Source organism: Podarcis vaucheri, assembly GCF_965113315.1.
Source record: "Podarcis vaucheri genome assembly, chromosome: 4".
Lineage (NCBI taxonomy): Eukaryota > Metazoa > Chordata > Lepidosauria > Squamata > Lacertidae > Podarcis > Podarcis vaucheri.
In genome coordinates, this window is record NC_138762.1 from 38852057 (window position 1) to 38869824 (window position 17768).

At 43.3% G+C, this 17768-nt stretch overlaps 1 protein-coding gene and 1 long non-coding RNA gene across 2 annotated transcripts in view; one reads left to right on the forward strand and one right to left on the reverse strand.

Annotated features, from left to right (window-relative positions):
* The window catches only part of LOC309530753, an 85887-nt gene extending 74771 nt beyond the window's left edge, over window positions 1-11116 (reverse strand). Inside the window, exon 1 of the long non-coding RNA XR_014218877.1 lies at window positions 10954-11116. This is a non-coding gene — a long non-coding RNA (uncharacterized lncRNA). The remainder of the gene's footprint in view (window positions 1-10953) is intronic.
* Window positions 11117-13448: 2332 nt separating this feature from the next.
* BBX (BBX high mobility group box domain containing) overlaps window positions 13449-17768 on the forward strand; it is a gene marked incomplete at its 3' end in the record, with an annotated part of 121865 nt that continues 117545 nt past the window's right edge. Inside the window, exons 1-2 of the mRNA XM_082221198.1 lie at window positions 13449-13550; window positions 14567-14639. The remainder of the gene's footprint in view (window positions 13551-14566; window positions 14640-17768) is intronic.

A 17768-nucleotide genomic window follows, 5' to 3' on the forward strand; every position in this document is an offset into this window, starting at 1 on the left:
TGTAATAGGGATGCTTAATAAATGTAACTTAGGGAAATTCTTATATGAAATCTGCAGGTCTTGGACTATTGTGTGGTTTGAAACACCAGCTTTCCCATTTATCCTGAATCTGTGTTGCAGTTCTTGGCAGTTTTATCTATCAAAAGTTGTACTGAAATATTGCATTGAGATAAATACACATTAAGATGTACTTAGAGATAAAAAAGCATTTCAAACTACATTTTGAGAGAAATACGTGTATTCTGAAATAAAATAACAATTCAAATTGTACTTTAAAAGTTTTGGGTTTTTTTAGTTTTTTTAAAAAGACTGACAGATTAGTGGGAAAACAGAACTGAATTGAGTTATGGAAAAGATTACACTAGACAGATACATATTGGAAATAGTCAGATTTAGCCATAGCTACTTTGTACTATCTTTTGCACCTAAAACCACATCAAAGTGGCTAATTGACCGAATGACAGACTTACCTCAGCATAGAGTATTAGCAAAAGTATGAAAATCACTATTCTATATTACATCATTTTGGGGGTACCTATTTCAACAAAGTCGAGAATCATTACTCTTCGTAACAAAATAGCTTAACGGGAGTATATGTAGGCCATTAAAACAAAATATGTTAACACGTGTCTTCTAGAATCTGCATAGGCGCCGACTCCATGGGGCTTGAGGGGGCTTGAGCCCCCTCAAAAAATTTTTTGGGGGGGCTCAGCCCCCCCAATAATCTCGGGCGCCGCCGCCGTCCCCCGCCTCCTCCCCACCTGCTCCCTCGCCAGCCAGCCAGCCGCGCGCCCTAGCCGGAGAGCCCCGGCCGTCCCCCGCGAGATTAGGGAATCCCCGGGGGCGGGGGCTCCTGCCTCTAGCCCCAGGTTTCCCGCATATCAGCTGTTCCGGAGCTGATAAATAGGCAGCAGCACGCTCTCTCCTGTTCGCTCATGAGGGGGCGGCGCCACTTTATTTGCATATTCATGAGCTTATTTGCATATTCATGAGCTTATTTGCATTTCGCGAGCTTTCCCGGCCCCCCCAATATTTTTTATAAGTCCGCGTCCCTGAGAATCTGTGTACTGTATGTGGGCTCCAGGCAAAAAAATTCTAGGCTTTAAAAACACTGTAACTGCTTTACTGAGTTGTGGGCAGAGAAAAGTGTTACATGTTGAGAAAATAAGCAAGACTGTGGATATGTCATGCAACTGGGAGAGAAAGCATTGTACAAATAAAAGGTGCACTCCTTTGGCAGCCTCACAGTCTCCCTTCTCTAAACACACAATGGCCTTTAATGTAGCTGGCCATGGTAGCAGCTCATATATAAGGCCTGCAGGCTCAGGCAGCAGCTGGATGGCTAATGTTTCGCATCTCTCATCGTAAAGCATGCAGCACTACCCTGAAAGATCATGGTACTGCAGAGGCACCAATGGTCACCTCTGCCCCGGGCAATGTGAGAAAGGGGTGGAATAATGAAGCATCTCTTAAACGCCTCAATGAATTTAATAAGCTTCAATTTCTGAGTATTTTTTTTATAGAAAAGAATCCTGTTTGTTTCTGAAGGAAATTGATGTTATAGAAAAATGACGGTGCTGTTAAGGATAAGGAGTGGGGGGGGGGGGGAAAGGAAGGCAGTGAGTGGGGGGGAAAGGAAGGCAGTCTTCCACTGCAATAGTATCTTTCAACTTTACCTATTTCACATATAATAGCTATAGGTATATCGTTTTAATAATTAATAGGTGTAGCATCTATCTAAGTGCTTGTGCATAACTTGATGAAGAAATTATATAGAAACACATATATGGATTATAATGCTTTAAGTTTGTCCCCTATTATCTTAAAATGGAGTTTGAAACAATAGGCTGACACCTAGACTCATTTAACAAATGTTATGGTATAACTCAGACTTTCCCCAATGTGATGTCATCCAGATGTTTTGGAATACAACTCCCATCAGCCCCAGCCAACAGGAAAGGTTGAGGGGGGCAGGAGAGAGACTGGAATAAGTAAACAGAACATAAGCTAACTAGGGGTAGTGAAGTGATTATCTAAAGCTGGGAAATGAAACCAGTGGCCCTCCTGGTGCTACTAGACTACAACTCCCATCATCCCCTGCTAGTGGTCTGGGATGGTGAAATTTGTAGCTCAACAACATCTGGAGGGCCACAGGTTCCCTTTCTCTGATCTAAAGAATGTAAGGTGGGGTGCAGCCTGAGCACTGCTTTACAGATCTAGCCAAAATAGAGAACTGCAAAGAGGCCAGAAGCAAGGAATGCTCCTTGAACCAATGAACCAGATCTGGATACGTAACTGTCCCTGGTACTATAAAAACCTTCCCTGTCAGGCCTGCTTCCAGGTTGAGAGACTGGGTGATGCTGCTCACACTGATGACTGATTGCCTGCTTCTGCCTTGACACACCCTCAGTTGCACAGCAGCTGTATCTGACAACATATTTTTATATATATAAAAAAGGCAACAACAATAGAGTGATGCAAAATATTTCAATAGTGACAATAGATGCCCTAAGAAAGATGTGTCTCTGCATTCTGTATCATTTTCTTTGTACTACTCATATTTGCAGCAACGAAATTTAGCAAAATGTGATAAGTGTGAAAGTGTGTTTTCAGGACCCACCCAATTCCTTTCTTTTAACTGTTTTTAATACGTAATAATTTCAATTCTTTTTTAACAGAAGGAAGGAAACTAGCCCTTGGCCAAGCTGAAGAGAAAGCAAAATTCTGACTTAGCCAATGTTGTCCGTATCATTCTATCTGAAGAGGAGAGCATTCTGGGTAGAATCTGCATGTATCTTAAGCTCTGTGATCAACTGGCTTCCTTTAACACATGGAGTACTAATAATTTCACAAAAAAAATAGAACTAAATTGACATAGATTTTTAATCATGTAATTAGAGGTGAAATACAGTGGTACTCGGGTTACATATGCTTCAGGTTACATATGCTTCAGGTTACAGACTCCACTAACCCAGAAATAGTGCTTCAGGTTAAGAACTTTGCTTCAGGATGAGAACAGAAATCGTGCAGCAGCAGCTCAGCAGGAGGCTCCATTAGCTAAAGTGGTCTTCAGGTTAAGAACAGCTTCAGGTTAAGAACGGACCTCCAGAACGAATTAAGTTATTAACCTGAGGTACCACTGTAATAGAATCATAAAACTGTAGAGTTGGAAGGGACCACAAGCGTCATCTAGTCCAGCCCCCTGCAATGCAGGAATCTTTTGCCCAACGTGGGTTTCTAACCCATGACCCTGAGATTAAGAGTCTCATGCTCTACCAACTGAGCTATATCCCAGACTTCCTATAGCATGACTTTCAGATTTAACAGGTACTTACCTTTTCTTCAACATACGTACTATCTCATATTACCATCTCATGAAGCCTATCTCCACAGTAATTCCTAGATTGTTCCATTTTTTTGCCATGTTATACCCAGATAACCTTAATTTTCTCAACCTGGTCACACACAGCTCTTTATACAAGGATAGTTTAGCAATTTCTGTGAGCAGTTGCCCTTTTTGCTACTGTGATCAACCTGTGCCTGTCCCTACTCTTAAATCTATGCATAGTATGTAGAAAGTGGGCAGTGCTACATCCAGTACTATTTTCCTGAATGTCTCCCTTGTTCTCTTATAACAGCAATGGCGCCCACCTGAGAGGTGCCGGTACTGAGTTTGGGCTGGGGAAAAAAAAGCCCTGACTACATCTTCTCCTTTTCTCACAACAATGATTTACAGGAGATTTAGGTCACAGACCTTCTCCCCAATACTTTCCCACTTGAATACATAAATTTAAAAAATGCCGCAAGATTTGGTGATGGCTTTAAAGGGGGATTAAGGCCAATTCACAGGATAGTTGTACTATTTTTTTATTCCATTTTTACATTAGTTCGTGAATTTAAGAAATATCTCAAAAATACTATTTTGATATGTATTTAAGCAAGCATTCCCCTCCCCTAAAAATGCAGATTTAAATTAGCACTTTCTCTTAAACTACATATTAAAAAGCCTAGAAGTGCGCTACAACATCTGGCGAAGTGCAAAAACTTTTGGATAGCAAAGTGTCAAGCCACACATAATTCAGAGAGGTTGGTTTCTATAGGAATTCACAAAAGACTAAAAACTTCAAGCACCCGTTAAACATTTCTGCCATGGCAGCCTTGTTTGCTCCAACTCAATAGATTGTGGTTGTAATATATATAGTTTAGTCACTAGTTGGCAATGGACTTAGTTGTGTCTCGATGGAGTTAGGAATTTCCTGATGTTGAGCAGTTGTGTAAGAGAGAGTACAAAGTTCCTGATTGGTGTGCTTTCTAATATTCATGATATGTCAAGTGTTCTCAAAACATTTATGTTATGGCTGCTTCATCTGATACAGCTCAGGTATTAATTGCTGACATGACAAACCATAGGGGTGTTTCAGAATGTCATTGACACATGGCAGGTTACACTGCTGATTTCATGTTCCTGATTAGACAGTATATGGTGATGGGGGTGTTTAGGGAAGTTTTTCATGTTCGATATTTTATCGTGTTTTTAATATTCCGTTGGGAGCCGCTCAGAGTGGCTGGGGAAACTATGATTGGGGGGGGACACTTTTCTTTGACACCCCCCCCCCCCGTCATAGACAGAACATTTTCATGTGATTCTTAAACTTAAGCAATTATTTTGTTCTGCCAGTGTGGCAGCTCTATTAATGGGCCACCCTTAAAGGCATATGGACTCAGAGAATTCTGAGTTTCCTGCTGCTTTTGCTGGTGCTCTGTAGGATTTGGGACACTGTTAACACACTCATTTCTAAGTACCATTTAGCAGAACCTGTTTACTCATTATTTTAAAATAAGATGAAGCTGTTAGGGAGACGGACTGAACACAAGTGGCAGGAAACTCTTATGAGCCTAACTTATGAGCCTGCTCTACACGGGTGATAGCAGTGAAGAAACAATATTTTGCCACCGCCATCTAGTCGAGGCAGTGCTATCCAGCAGAGATTTTCTAGGCAGCTTGCAGCCTTTTGCAACCTAGTCTTTAAAAATGATATAAGGGAACTTTTTATGCCTTGTTATGACTACTTTGCTAAACACTTGGATGATAAAATAATTTGCATCCACCTCAGCCTAGACACTACTAACTTTGTTCAGTTGATGAATATGTCCAGGGCCCACCCTGGTCCTCCTTTAAAAAACAAAAAAATTCTTAGTTGTAGTGACATAAGGATGTGAAAAGAGTGCTTGGTGGAGTGCAGCCAACCCTTTGTCTTGACCTCTTTCCTTCATGCTTGTTTACTTCTAGTAGAAATGATTGGCTGAGTCTAGGATGCTAATAGTGTCTCCTTCTGTGAGAGACAGCTTTTTAGAAACCCTCTGGAACCCAAAGATTGCAATCATTTTGGGTTGGCTGCAAATATCACTTTCCTGGTCAAGGAACTTGAGCAGATGGTTACTGCACAACCCCCCATACGATTGGATTAGACTGATTATCTGGACTCATTTTAATCTGGTTTCATGGTTGGCTTCTGCACATAAAATGACTTGGTCACATTTTGGGGTGACATTCAAAGTAGATTCTCCTGGACCTCTTGGGGGCTTTTGATACCACTGTCTGTGGCATGCTTTTGGACAGGCAGGCTTGGGAACTGGGGACACTGTGTTGTGATGGTTCCTCTCCCATCCAGTGGCTGTTTTGACATGATATTGCTCAGAGACCTAGAGTCCCATGGCTTTTATGCTGTGAGGTCCCACATGATTGCAACTTGTATCCAGTTCTGTTCAACATATTTGAAACTGCTGAGTGAGATCATTTGCATCTTTTCTTATCTGATCAGGTGACCCTGATGTGAGGGTGTTCTTAACAGCAAAGTACTTGTTTTTTTAAAAATAACAATTTTACCATTCCAACTGTACTAATTCGGCTATCATAATTCAATGTCTTAAGAAACTGAATTTGAATTTAACAATATTTCTAATGTTTACAGAATCTTCCTAATTATCAAAATTATAATATTGTGTGACTGATATGCAATGTATCTCACTATGTTAACAGTTTTCAAATAAAAATTCCATTTTCAGTCTCTAGTGTCTGTGATTAAAGGATCCTATACAACAGGTCTGGCAAAGACTTTTGCCTGAAGCCTAGAGGATCAATGGCTAGCCAAAGTTGATATGACTGGGCTAGATGGATCATTGGTCTGTTCAGAATAAGGCAGCTCTGTATATTCTAAAATTATGACATCAAGAGGTACAAATGTGCTTTCTGAATTCTAGAGAAATGTCTGAAGTTAATGTTTCAGAAATTATTTGGCAGGGCATAAAGATGGCTCATTTATTTGGCTTGCTCACTATCATAATATGAACTTGTTTCTTCAATGCTTGACAAATGCACTGTTTTTCTCCGAGAAATGTCAGAGAGCATGTGAAACAGTGTATTGTTTCAGATATGTCTATTGTTTAGCATTACAGAAACTAACTTGCATTTATGCCTCACCATTCCTCATATAGTACAAGAGTTTGAGTCAAATTTGAGGCCCTGAGTCTGTTCAAAGACAGGTGCCTCTAGTGAGTCAAAGTTCACCTGTTTTTAACATCCATGAAGATAATTAATGGAAAATCAGTTTTACTTGAACTTACCAAAATGCTGAAATACATCTACAGTTTGCTTTGCTGCATATGCATCTGATTGAATAACCCCCCCAAAAGGGGGGGGGAATTAGATTCCTACTCCCTCACCCTCATTCAAACCATAGCATACTGTTCCTGAAGCAATCCAATAGATGTCAGAATCCCAAATACTGCTTTCAACTTGTTCCATAGACTTGTTATAAAACATGTTTTAATAAAGAATAAAAGCAATTTTAAAAGATGTAAATAAGATAATTTATTAAATATGGATGTCTTAAATGCTAAGAACTATCAGTAAGATTTTTCACAGATGATCAGCAATTTTGGAATGTCACTAAATCCATGTCTAAACAAAACAAAACAAAACAAAACAAAACAAACAAACAAACAAATTCCTTCCAGTAGCACCTTAGAGACCAACTAAGGTAGTTATTGGTATGAGCTTTCGTGTGCATGCACACTTCTTGCACACGAAAGGTCATACCCATAACTAACTTAGTTGGTCTCTTAAGGTGCTACTGGAAGGAATTATTTTATTTTATTTTATTTGTTTTGTTTTGTTTCAACTACGGCAGACCAACGCGGCTACCTACCTGTAACTAGAACTAAATCAATGTATTCAACATGACAAAGCTTGATCTTCAAAATGCAGGTGCTCACATATTTTGATTTGATTTAATTTTTCTGAATGTCAAGAACCAAGTATTACAGTTATCCAACAATGTTCTAAAAGGCACTGATGAGATAACTGTAATACTTGGCTCTTGATGTTTGATATTTTGGTAAAATATAAGGATCTTAAAAACAATGATACAGTTCATAGGATGATATAACTAAACAACTTGGAGAGGGGAGGATGAAGGAGGGAGGGAAGCAGAATACTAGTGCCACATTATTTATGTGTGCACATACAAAACACAAACACTTTTGCAAGTTGCAGAGCAAATATGTTACAACAAATTCATTTAAACTGTTAGAACACTGCGGACAAACGACTGAGTTAAAAAAAAGTTTACATTCCAACATATCAAACTTATACTACAGCCTTAAGCCCTTGATCAAGACCCATAAGGCAGTCAGTTTGTATGCAGCATAAGCTTCTGCAGACTGGAATGCACTTGTGAGATTTTAAGGCACCTCAGGGCTCTTTGGATTTTGTCTAGAGCAGTGGCGTAGCGTGGGGGGTGCAGGGGGGCCCGGCCGCACCGGGCGCAACATCTGGGGGGCGCGCGCTCTCTCACTCGCAGTGCTAAAATCAGTGCTAAAATCCACGGGTTAGGGGGCGCAAATTACTTGCCTTGCCCCGGGTGCTGACAACCCACGCTACGCCACTGGTCTAGAGAAGCAAAGGTGTGCACTTCTTGGAAGCTGCCTACACACATAAGAGTTTACCATGATCAAGGTTCTGCATAAGCGGGAGTCAAATATGTGGATCTAGGCTGGCCATTTTCTTTCTGGCCTGCTCCTAACACAAATAAATTTAACATGCAAACAATTTTATGCCTGTTTACTTAAGTAAATTTCACTGTGTTCCAGTGAGGCTTACTCTCAGATAAGTGATATTGGGCATTCTCGGCTCTAGCCTATACCCAGTTACCTGAAAGCCTCATTGAACTAAATAGGGCTTACTTCTGAGTAGGCATGTATAGGATTGCACTGTAAACTTTTCATCACTCTATGTCCTAGAGACCTTTACTTGCTACATGTGTATCAGTTTTCAGTTATTTATTATTTGTTAATTGCCACTAATAAGCATACGACCACCCCATCACTACCTAACTAGCCAAAAAGCGCTCCTTGCTCCCAAAGTGCTTTTAAATCAAAACAGTTGTGTTATATATCTTTGTCAAAATGGTTGCTTATCAGCTGTAATGTGACCTAGTCTTACTTATAATCTATTTTTTCCTCTACCTCTCTCTGGTCCTCATTGTTCTATAGATATAAAAAGGTGGTGGTGGGGAAATCTAACAGTTTTAAAGTGAAAAGTCCTATTGCATTTTCACTGTCTAGGAGGACAGAACTAAGTTCTTCATATTCTTAAATGGAAACAGCTTCTGTGCTCTCAGAAGCACAGAAATATATACTCCCATCACAGATTTACAGTTGGAAAAGAGGATTGTGGGGTCTTTCGTGCTTTCTGTGACTTCTAATATCTTTTGATTACAGAAACAAGAACTTTTAATAGGAAAAGAGACTACATCTCACCTCTCTCTCTCTTTGGGTTAATATGTACTTTTGTACATATGGGAAACTAAAATGGAAGAACCGATAAACAGGCATGTATTTGCAAAGAAAACCTGTGAACTTTGGAGCTGATCTGGAGTCTTTCTGTTCCTAGGACTTCTGTTGGTATCTACTTTTCTATGTGTGAATAGCATCAGATAAGGGGATATGACTATGCAGAGGTCATACAATCTTTAAAACATAAGAGTAGTCATTGGATAGGGCCTGAAAATATGATTTAGAAAACTGATTGAGAAGCTGCTTCAGTTATAAATTGATGTTTGTTTATTTATTATGTTACCATGTAATGTACAAGACTATGAAAGCTTTACAGAAACCTGACTAGTACTGTAGTTGTTTCTACATATAATACTGAACACTTAAGCATAAAATGCAGAAAAATGGATGCCATAGGACTTTCTCCATCAAACGAGTGAACCACACCATATGATATTGGCACTAATTTTATTTTAAAGAAGAAGTGATAGATTAATCCTTGTTTGAGGCATACATAAGTGCATCCATAATGTTAACTGCACTTGCGATGCCAAGGTATACACATGTAATGCATAAAACAAACATGTTGTTCAAGCATACATCCATGCCATCCTGCAGACAAGACAGTTTAACAGAACTTTAAAACTTGTCAGGGAACAGACATGTAGCCACAGGCCATACTGTCACCATTGAGCGGCTGTAATGTTTTCTTACAATTTCCAGAGGGGTAGCCTCGTTAGTCTGTTGCAGCAAAAAATAATAGTCTTGTAGCACTTTAAAGATTGACTATGGTATAAGCTTTTGTGACATAGGTATTCAGTATGATACATGGAAGCAGCTACTGCAAGATGAGCTATACTCTAGTCCACAAAAGCTTAAGCCATAAGGAGGTTGAGTCTTTAAGGTGCCACAAGACCCTTTTGCTGTTTTATTAAAGCCATCCATCCGCTCAAGTAATAATTTAAAGAGAGCATCTCAATATGAAGTCAATACTGTTTTAGGTCCCTGTTGTGGATCACCAGCCCTCCCTAGAATCGTGCTGCTGCACTGTTGTTGTTGACTGAGAGAGATTTTGGGAGATGATCAGCCAGTGAAATCAGTATTCCCCCCCCCACCTCGTCACTGGGCAGACTTTTGTGTAGCTATAAGTATTGATCTCTCAGTTGGGCAGCGCCCCTGAAAGGCATTTTTTTCCCGGGCGCTGCGAACTTCTTCTCTGTGAGGTATTCTTGGCCTCTCCGTGGGATCAGCCCAGCTAAACAGCCAGATCACCACCAGCCACTGAAATCCTGCCCCGTGGCAACTGTCTGCCAGCTCCCCTTGGCAAATCGTCACACAAAGCCCTGCTTTTCCGCGGGGCTCTACACACCGGGCGAGCAAGCGCCCCACTCCGGCGCCCAGCGGAGTTGGGAGTTTATGACCACAGGAAACCTCCCATGTCAGTTAATGGACACCAGTTTCGGGCATGTTTTTTCTTCTTTTTTATGCACCGGCGCGGCTGCTTCCCCCTCCCCTCGCTACTTTGCTCTTCCCTTCTACCTGCCCTCCCTCCACCTGACCAAGAAAGGAAAAAGCTGCCTACAGGTCCCGAAACGCCGGGTTTTTTGTTTTTGTTTTTAACAAATACGCGATAATATTTTTTTTTCTGCGGGCGTGTGAGTTTGTGCACGCGCTCGCCAGTGTGTGCATGTGAGGGAGAGAGAGAGAGAGGGAGTGTGTGTGTGGTTGCGTGCGTTTCTCTTCGGGTGTAACAGGCGAGCTGTATGGCTGGCCAACCTGCCCCTCAGCCCCGCGAGCCAATGGCAGGCTGCCTTATATAAAAAACGAATGTTTTCGGTCTTCTCCCCGGCTTTGCAATGTACTGTATATGTGGGGGGAACAGTGTACAGTGTGGGCTCTGCTTGAGAGCTGCTCCTCTCGCTCTCTCTCTCTCCTCACTTTCACATAAAGAAACACTGACTGGCCACGGCCGCCAACACTCGACAGACACTCATTCACACACACACGGGCACACAGTCGGAGGTAAGTGCAGCCAGCAGCCTCCCCTCCCTCTCTCCACCCCGAGCCAGGAGGAAAGGGCTCCCCTTTCCCAACACTTCCCTTTCTATTATTACTCACTTAAAAGCATGGGGGCAGCAGCCCCCCAAGGACTCCTCCTCAACCGGCAGCAGGGAGGACTCGCTGAGAAGGCAGGCGCAGACCTCTCGGCGTCCTCGCTGCCCACCATCCCCATTCACTTTTCCTGCCTCAAACTTTGGATGGGGAGGGTCGAGGCGAGAGAGAGAAGGTCAGGGGTGGGCTTCTTCGCAGCCCTTGCGCGAGGGGAAGCCGCAGCTCTAGAGCTCTCTCTAGATTATATAGGGCAGGAGTGGTGGTTGTGGGGCGCTGGGAGAAGGGGGGGGGGAGAGAGAGAGGATATGAAGAGAGGCGGAGGAAAGAGGTGAGTTGCAATGCTATGCAATGCATTTAGCAGGAAAGGGAGAGCGAGCGAGGGAAAAGAGCAGCACCAACCCAAGGGTAGGCCAGCCAGTGCCAGGCTGCGTTGGAAACCTCACCACCGCACGGAGGCAAGAGCAGCAGCAGCAGCAGCAACGGTGGGCCGGGAAATATAATAACCGGGACTCCCACAGGAGGGATTCGAAGCAACCCACCCCCCACCCCCACGCACCCCTTCCCCCGCGTGTTTGTGTCTCTTTGACAGGGGCAGCGAGAAACGAAAGTTCATTGTAAGAGGGGGAGGGGGCGACCATGTCGTCGGTGCGTTGATTTATTTGTGTTGCGCGGCGGCGGCGGCTCGTGTTTTGTGTCACTGTGGGCGAGGGCAGGGTAAGGGGGGTGCGCGGTGGGAAGCACACCCGCCCCCCCCCGCAGCCCCTCCGACAAACGGGGCTCAGTTGCTCGGGCTCCGAGAGTTGGGAATCGTTCGTTTTCCGGTAGCGAGAGAGAGAGAGAGAGAGGATCATGTCTTGCAAGGCACTTTCCCTCCCTCCTTCCCTCCTCCTGCTTCCTTCCATACAAACAACAACATCAAAATGTGCAATTATTAGAGGGGAGTTTTGTTAGTGTGGTTTTTTTTAAGGGGGGGTGGGAGGGAGAGATTTTACATATATATAAATATATATATATAAAAAAGTGATAGTGCAAGCCGGGAGCAAGGAAGAATAAAAGAGATGGGGGGGGGAGGGACGGACGGAGGAGGAGAGAGGCTGTGTCAGGATTTTGCATGAATGTGGGATTATGTTGTGTCAATAAGTTTAAGGTGGAGAGAGAGCGAGGCTGCGAGGGGAAGCGGGGGGAGAGGAAGGCCTTGGCAGTTTAAAGTCCTGTTTCTGAAGGTAAGTTGTGACACCGGGTGGTCGCGATGACAGAAAACTTGCAGGTCGTTTGCACAGGGAGGGGGACGCGTGTCTTCCGGGGGGGTTACGGAGCCACCAGCCGGCAGATGGGTGTCGAACTGTTATTTGCTGTGCTGCGAGATCGGGTCGCTGGTAAATTACAGAAATCAGACGCTCCTTCTTCCTTCACCAGCCCTCCCCTCGCTCGCTCTCCTTCCTCTCTGGTGTTTTATTTGCGAATGTATGAAAACTTGCATGGCTGGATCCGGCATAGGAGGTTTTTGAGAAACGGGGGGGAAAACCAAACCAAAACGCATTTTTATTTTTTTTGCCAGGGAGGTGGGGTGAGCAAAACAGAAACGTCTCGTTAATCCTGGGATCTGAAAAGCAGGAGGAGGTTTGCGTTCAGAATATCTCTGTGAACAATCCGCTGCCGCTGAATGAGGAAGGTAAAATGAAACGATGCAAAAAGAAGCTGAGACAACATGTACGACAGAGAGCGCGGGGGGGGGGGAGGAGAGCGAGCGGAGAGCCATAGGCAAGCTATTCTCTCTCTTCAAACCCCCCCCCCCATCCAGCGCTTTCCTTTTCTGTCGTGGTGGTGGGGAGGGGGGCGGAAAGAAAGCGCCCTGGCGGGTTGTGGGGGGATCTGGGAGAGAGTTAAAGCAAATACCCGGTTCGCGGCCACTCTTGTTGCGAGCTGCGTTTGGTCTTCTGGGGTTATTTCCGTTTCTCCTCTCCCCCCCCCCTTCCCGCCACCGCCGTCCCCGGCACCCCGAAAAGTGCGAGGGGGGGGGAAATTAGCGACTTCTCGCGGGTGGATCTTGTCGGAAAGTTTGTCAAGAGAGAGAGGCGAGCGTGGTGGTGGGGGGAGCAGGCTGCCGCGGAGGATGGTCACTTGGCCTGGGGCTCTGAAACCATTGCCTGTCCTGCTCATGACACGTTCAGATCCCCGGCTCCGTGCACGGGTGAGGCCGAGGGGGGCAGCTTGCCACCCACCCAGACACCCACTCTCTTGGTGCTGGTCCCCCCTTCTTCTTTGCCCCTAACACGCTGGAGATGGAGCAACCACAAGGATTCTGGGCTTCCATGTGGCTCCAGCAGCAGCAGCAGCAGCAGCAGCACCTCCTCCTCCTCTTTCCCGGTGGCAGCAGCCGCGGGATCATAGCTCGGGCCCGTGGGGAGGAGGAGGGGAGCAGTGGCGGCGGCGGCAGCAGCAGCAGCAGGGAGGTGTTTGCTGCCAGTCTGATTCACCGAATCTCGCTGGGGAGGCAAAGGGTGTGGAGGAGGAGGAGTGGGGGGAGATCCGGCAGCAGCCCCCCACTTCCCCCGGCGCCCGCTTCTCCGGCTGCCTTCTTCTGCTCCAGGCTCTCCTACAAGGTGTTGTGCAGACTTTTCCCCTCGGGGAGGTTTGAGATTTTCTTTCTTTCTTTCTTACGTTCTATTATTGCTCCTCGCTCCTTCCAGCAACACTCTCCCCACCACCACCCCGCAAGATGGACTCTCTCTCTCCCTCCCTGTGTCTTGTCAGCCTTTAAGATCGACATTTTGTAACTAAGATGCAAACTTGATGCTGACCAGAAAGAAGAAGGGAAAGCTCTGGGCTTGCTTTATCTTCCTCGCGACACTCCATGTTTAACAACCTTCGCTTTCACCCCCAGACCCCAGTGGCCCTGCCTACACTTTGCATGGTGGGGTAGGTGGCTGGCCGGGTGGGGGTGGCTTGCAGGCGAATGCTCTCTTTCCCCGTGTGCTGGAGGAAGTCAGATCTATATAATATTTCTCTCTCTCTCTGGATTGCGATGGCGAAAGGAGGTGGGAGGGGGATATTATCAAGAGGGATCGGGAAATGGGGACTACCTGAAACTATGTTGCAACGTCTCGTGTAGACCTGCAGTCTGGGTCTCAGATTTTGTTTTGGAGAACGATGATGATGTTGCTTAAATTCATCCACGAAACTGACTAACCGATTACATGTGCACATCGAGGGGCTTCCTTCCTGTTTGATTCCCATTTGCAATTTGAGTTCAACTTTCTCTGTATTTGCCATCTTGGGTGTGCTGTTTAATGGGGGGTGGGGGGTGGGAGAAACCTACCCTAGTGATGAATCCCCCATACAATTTCTTTCACTTGTTCACTCCCAGTGCACTTTATAAACACTCTGCTGGTTTTGTTTGCAGTTTAAACTTGACAGTTTTGTGTGTTTGTGTGTTATCCTTCTAGAGACACAAAATTGCTTCATATTTTAATAAGAACTTACTGTTGGGTGGGTACAAAGGGGGACAAAAGTAAGTTGAAAATTTGGGATCCCTCTAGCCTTGCTGCAGTTTTGGGCCAGCTGCAATATTGGAAAATCATGATGTGCTGATGATATGCCTCTATTTGATACTTTATAGGTCACTATCACATGACAAAGGCTTGGAGACAGCTTCATTTTCCTCTGCCTGTAATTTCCATTTGCCTTCCTCGGTAAGTATGTAAACTGTACACACACAGAAAAAGATTGATGTTGGTGAGATACTGGCTACCTGTCTCTTACATTCAGATGTAAGATGCTTGTTCAGTTTTTAGATTTTTTAGAGAACATGTTTTCTTTAGACACAATCAGGAAATGTGAAAGCATGCAGTTTTTGTGGGGAATAGGGGGGCTGTGTTGGTATGTGGGGTTTGTTAATCAGGAACTTAGCATGTAAAGATGCCCACGTTGGGCTCCCAATATTCGTTTCACTAAGCTGAATAGTTTTAATGGGGAGGGGAACCTAATATTTTATAACAGAAGATGTAGTTTTTTTGAGAGATGCAACAGGGTTTATAAACACTGTCCAAACCTAAGAGTTAAATCTAAACTCAATATTCTGGAAGCATCTTCAAGGAGTTGGGAATGACATCCATATGACTTTAACATTTAAGAAATTCTCAGCACAAATTTATACCTGTCTACTCCATTAAAATTTAGGGAGGATTAATCCCAGGAAAGTATTAATCCCAGGTATAGGATAGCAGCCTCAGTGTTGTATCACTTTTCTTTGGAAATTCCTCTTTCCTTCTATTTATTTTTCTGCAGTCATTAATTTAGGTCAATTAAATAGCTATTAAATTGTCACTATTTGCACAATAATTTTTTACAGCTGTAGATGTTTTAGGGGAATTTTGAACTATGTAGATCTATTGTGTTCAAAAAAGATTATAGCCAGCAAAATATAACTTTAGAATAATGAGTGACTGTCCAAAGGCTATTCTGTTTGAACCTAATGATTATACTATGCTGTATTTATGCACTAATAGTGCAAAACAAAGCAGAACTATCCTATGACTTACAACAGAAACATGTAATTAATGGTGGTGGTGGGGAGTGTAGTGGTTTATGTTTTATATTCAGTGTTCATAAGAATTGGTGATTAGTAGCTGTATTCCAGAAATAGGTATTCAGAGGTAGAAACAGTGGGGTCTATTTCAAGTTTACAGGCTCAAGAATTACTCCAGATAACCTTGATCATTGAGAATCCCTAACGAGAGCATGGAATGGGCGACCGCCTCACACTGGAACTATGGCAGCCTCTCTGTGTTGACATTCCAATCATAGAGTACGAGATTGCATGCCTTGTTAGAAGTTAGGAGAAAGGAAAGCTGTACTCCCACTTCCATTGCCCAAGGCTTCACATTTCCTAGCAAAGATAGTTTTCTTCAAACCTCAGTTATTAACTCACTGAATTCACAGGAATGTAAGTTGTATCTTGTGTCCTAAAATGCTGACTTTAAAAAAAAGTTACTCTTCTTGGAAAACTACTTCGTATGTTATAGTTGAGTTGGGTCAAAAGTAGGAAAAGTTCATAGAAACTTGGGGTAGTCCTACTCAGAGTAAACCCATCTAAAGTTAGGTTAGGCACGTCCATTTACTGCAGTAGATTTACTCTGAGTAGGACTATCGTTGACTACTACCCTTGCTTATTAAAACCTATGGGGACTGAAGTGTTTATGTGAAGGAGCAAGGGTTTAATCTGTACTAATGGTAATAATACCATATACAGTCGTACCTTGGAAGTCAATCGGAAGCTGCAGGAGCCCCGTTGGACGTTCGACATCCAAAAATAGTTCGCAAACTGGAACAGTCACTTCCGGGTTTGCGACGTTCGGGAGCCAAAATGTTCGAGAACTAAGCTGTTTGAAAACCAAGGTATGGCTGTACTCTGATGTAGCTTAGTGGCAAAGGGACTAAGTTACGCATCAGGGATCTTTCCTCTCACTACTCCTAGGGTAGCTATTGTCTTCCTTTGGGAATAGGGAGATGACCTTCCTTACAGTGTTGGTTGTAAGGGTTGCAGCAAGGTAATGTATATGAAATACTTTGAACACAAAGTGCTGTGTACATGCTAACTGTTGTTATTACCAACAGTAGATTAGATTTAATCAATATATAAAACTCAAACTGGATGTTTAAATAATCCTGCAGTATATAATTAGATTCTTTGCTTGAAGTTTGTGGGGTTTTATAATGGGGAAGGCTGTTTTTGTGTGTGTGTGTGTCTGCGTTTTCCCTCTTTTCCTCACTGTTATGTTAGTGAAGTTTTCAGAGAGGACTGGCTTAGCACTGAAAATGATTATATGTGTACTGTCTAACTCTTGATTGCCATGCTAAAGGGATACGTATACTTCTGATTATTATGTATTCTAAATTATGTGTGGCTGTCATAAAACTTTATAAAGAGACAGTTTAAAGTTTCTTTCTGTTGTTGGAGAGCGGCTCTGAGTAATGTTAAAAGTGTCACCGGAACCTAAAAATGATGATTAAAGCTACAACATGTTAAAAAGTCCATATAAAAAGAAAAGAATAATTGAATATCCTTGAAAGAAAGCACTGAAGTAATTTACTTGGAAACGTAATAGAAGTGTCTAAAAACTGAATTTTCTTCAACTTTGTATATACTCTGTTGAGCTTTTTTGTGTTTGAATATAGTTTCTTTCTAAATACATTGGTCTAATACATTCGGTTTTAAGTACACTTTAATAGCAAAATCTACAGATAAATCCCAAGTGTTGGCTCTGATCCTGACAACTTTTACATGCTGTTCCAGTTGGATAAATGGACATGAATCTGTGTAGGCTTGAAGCCACTGGGTTCAATCCAAAGAGCGTTAGGCATGCTTAAGCTCCACTGAAATCAAAGGGACATGAGAACATAGTTAAGAAATGTGCATGTTGATTTTATATATGTTTATTTGGTTGATTTTACCAGTTAAGTATGCATAAAAAGGTAAAGGTACCGCTGCCCGTACGGGCCAGTCGTGTCTGACTCTAGGGTTGTGCGCTCATCTCACTTAAGAGGCTGGGAGCCAGCGCTGTCCGCAGACACTTCCGGGTCACGTGGCCAGCATGACAAAGCTGCTCTGGCGAGCCAGCACCAGCGCAGCACACGGAAATGACGTTTACCTTCCCGCTATAAAGCGTAGACTGCATTATTAATTTCATTGGGGAAAGTGTCCCTGATCTTGTGCCCATCGGATATCAGGGTGGTGGAATACATGTCACTCAAGTATTAAAATCCATTACGGTTCAAGTCTATTAGCATATCTGCTAAAAATCTTTAAGAGATTGGGCTTT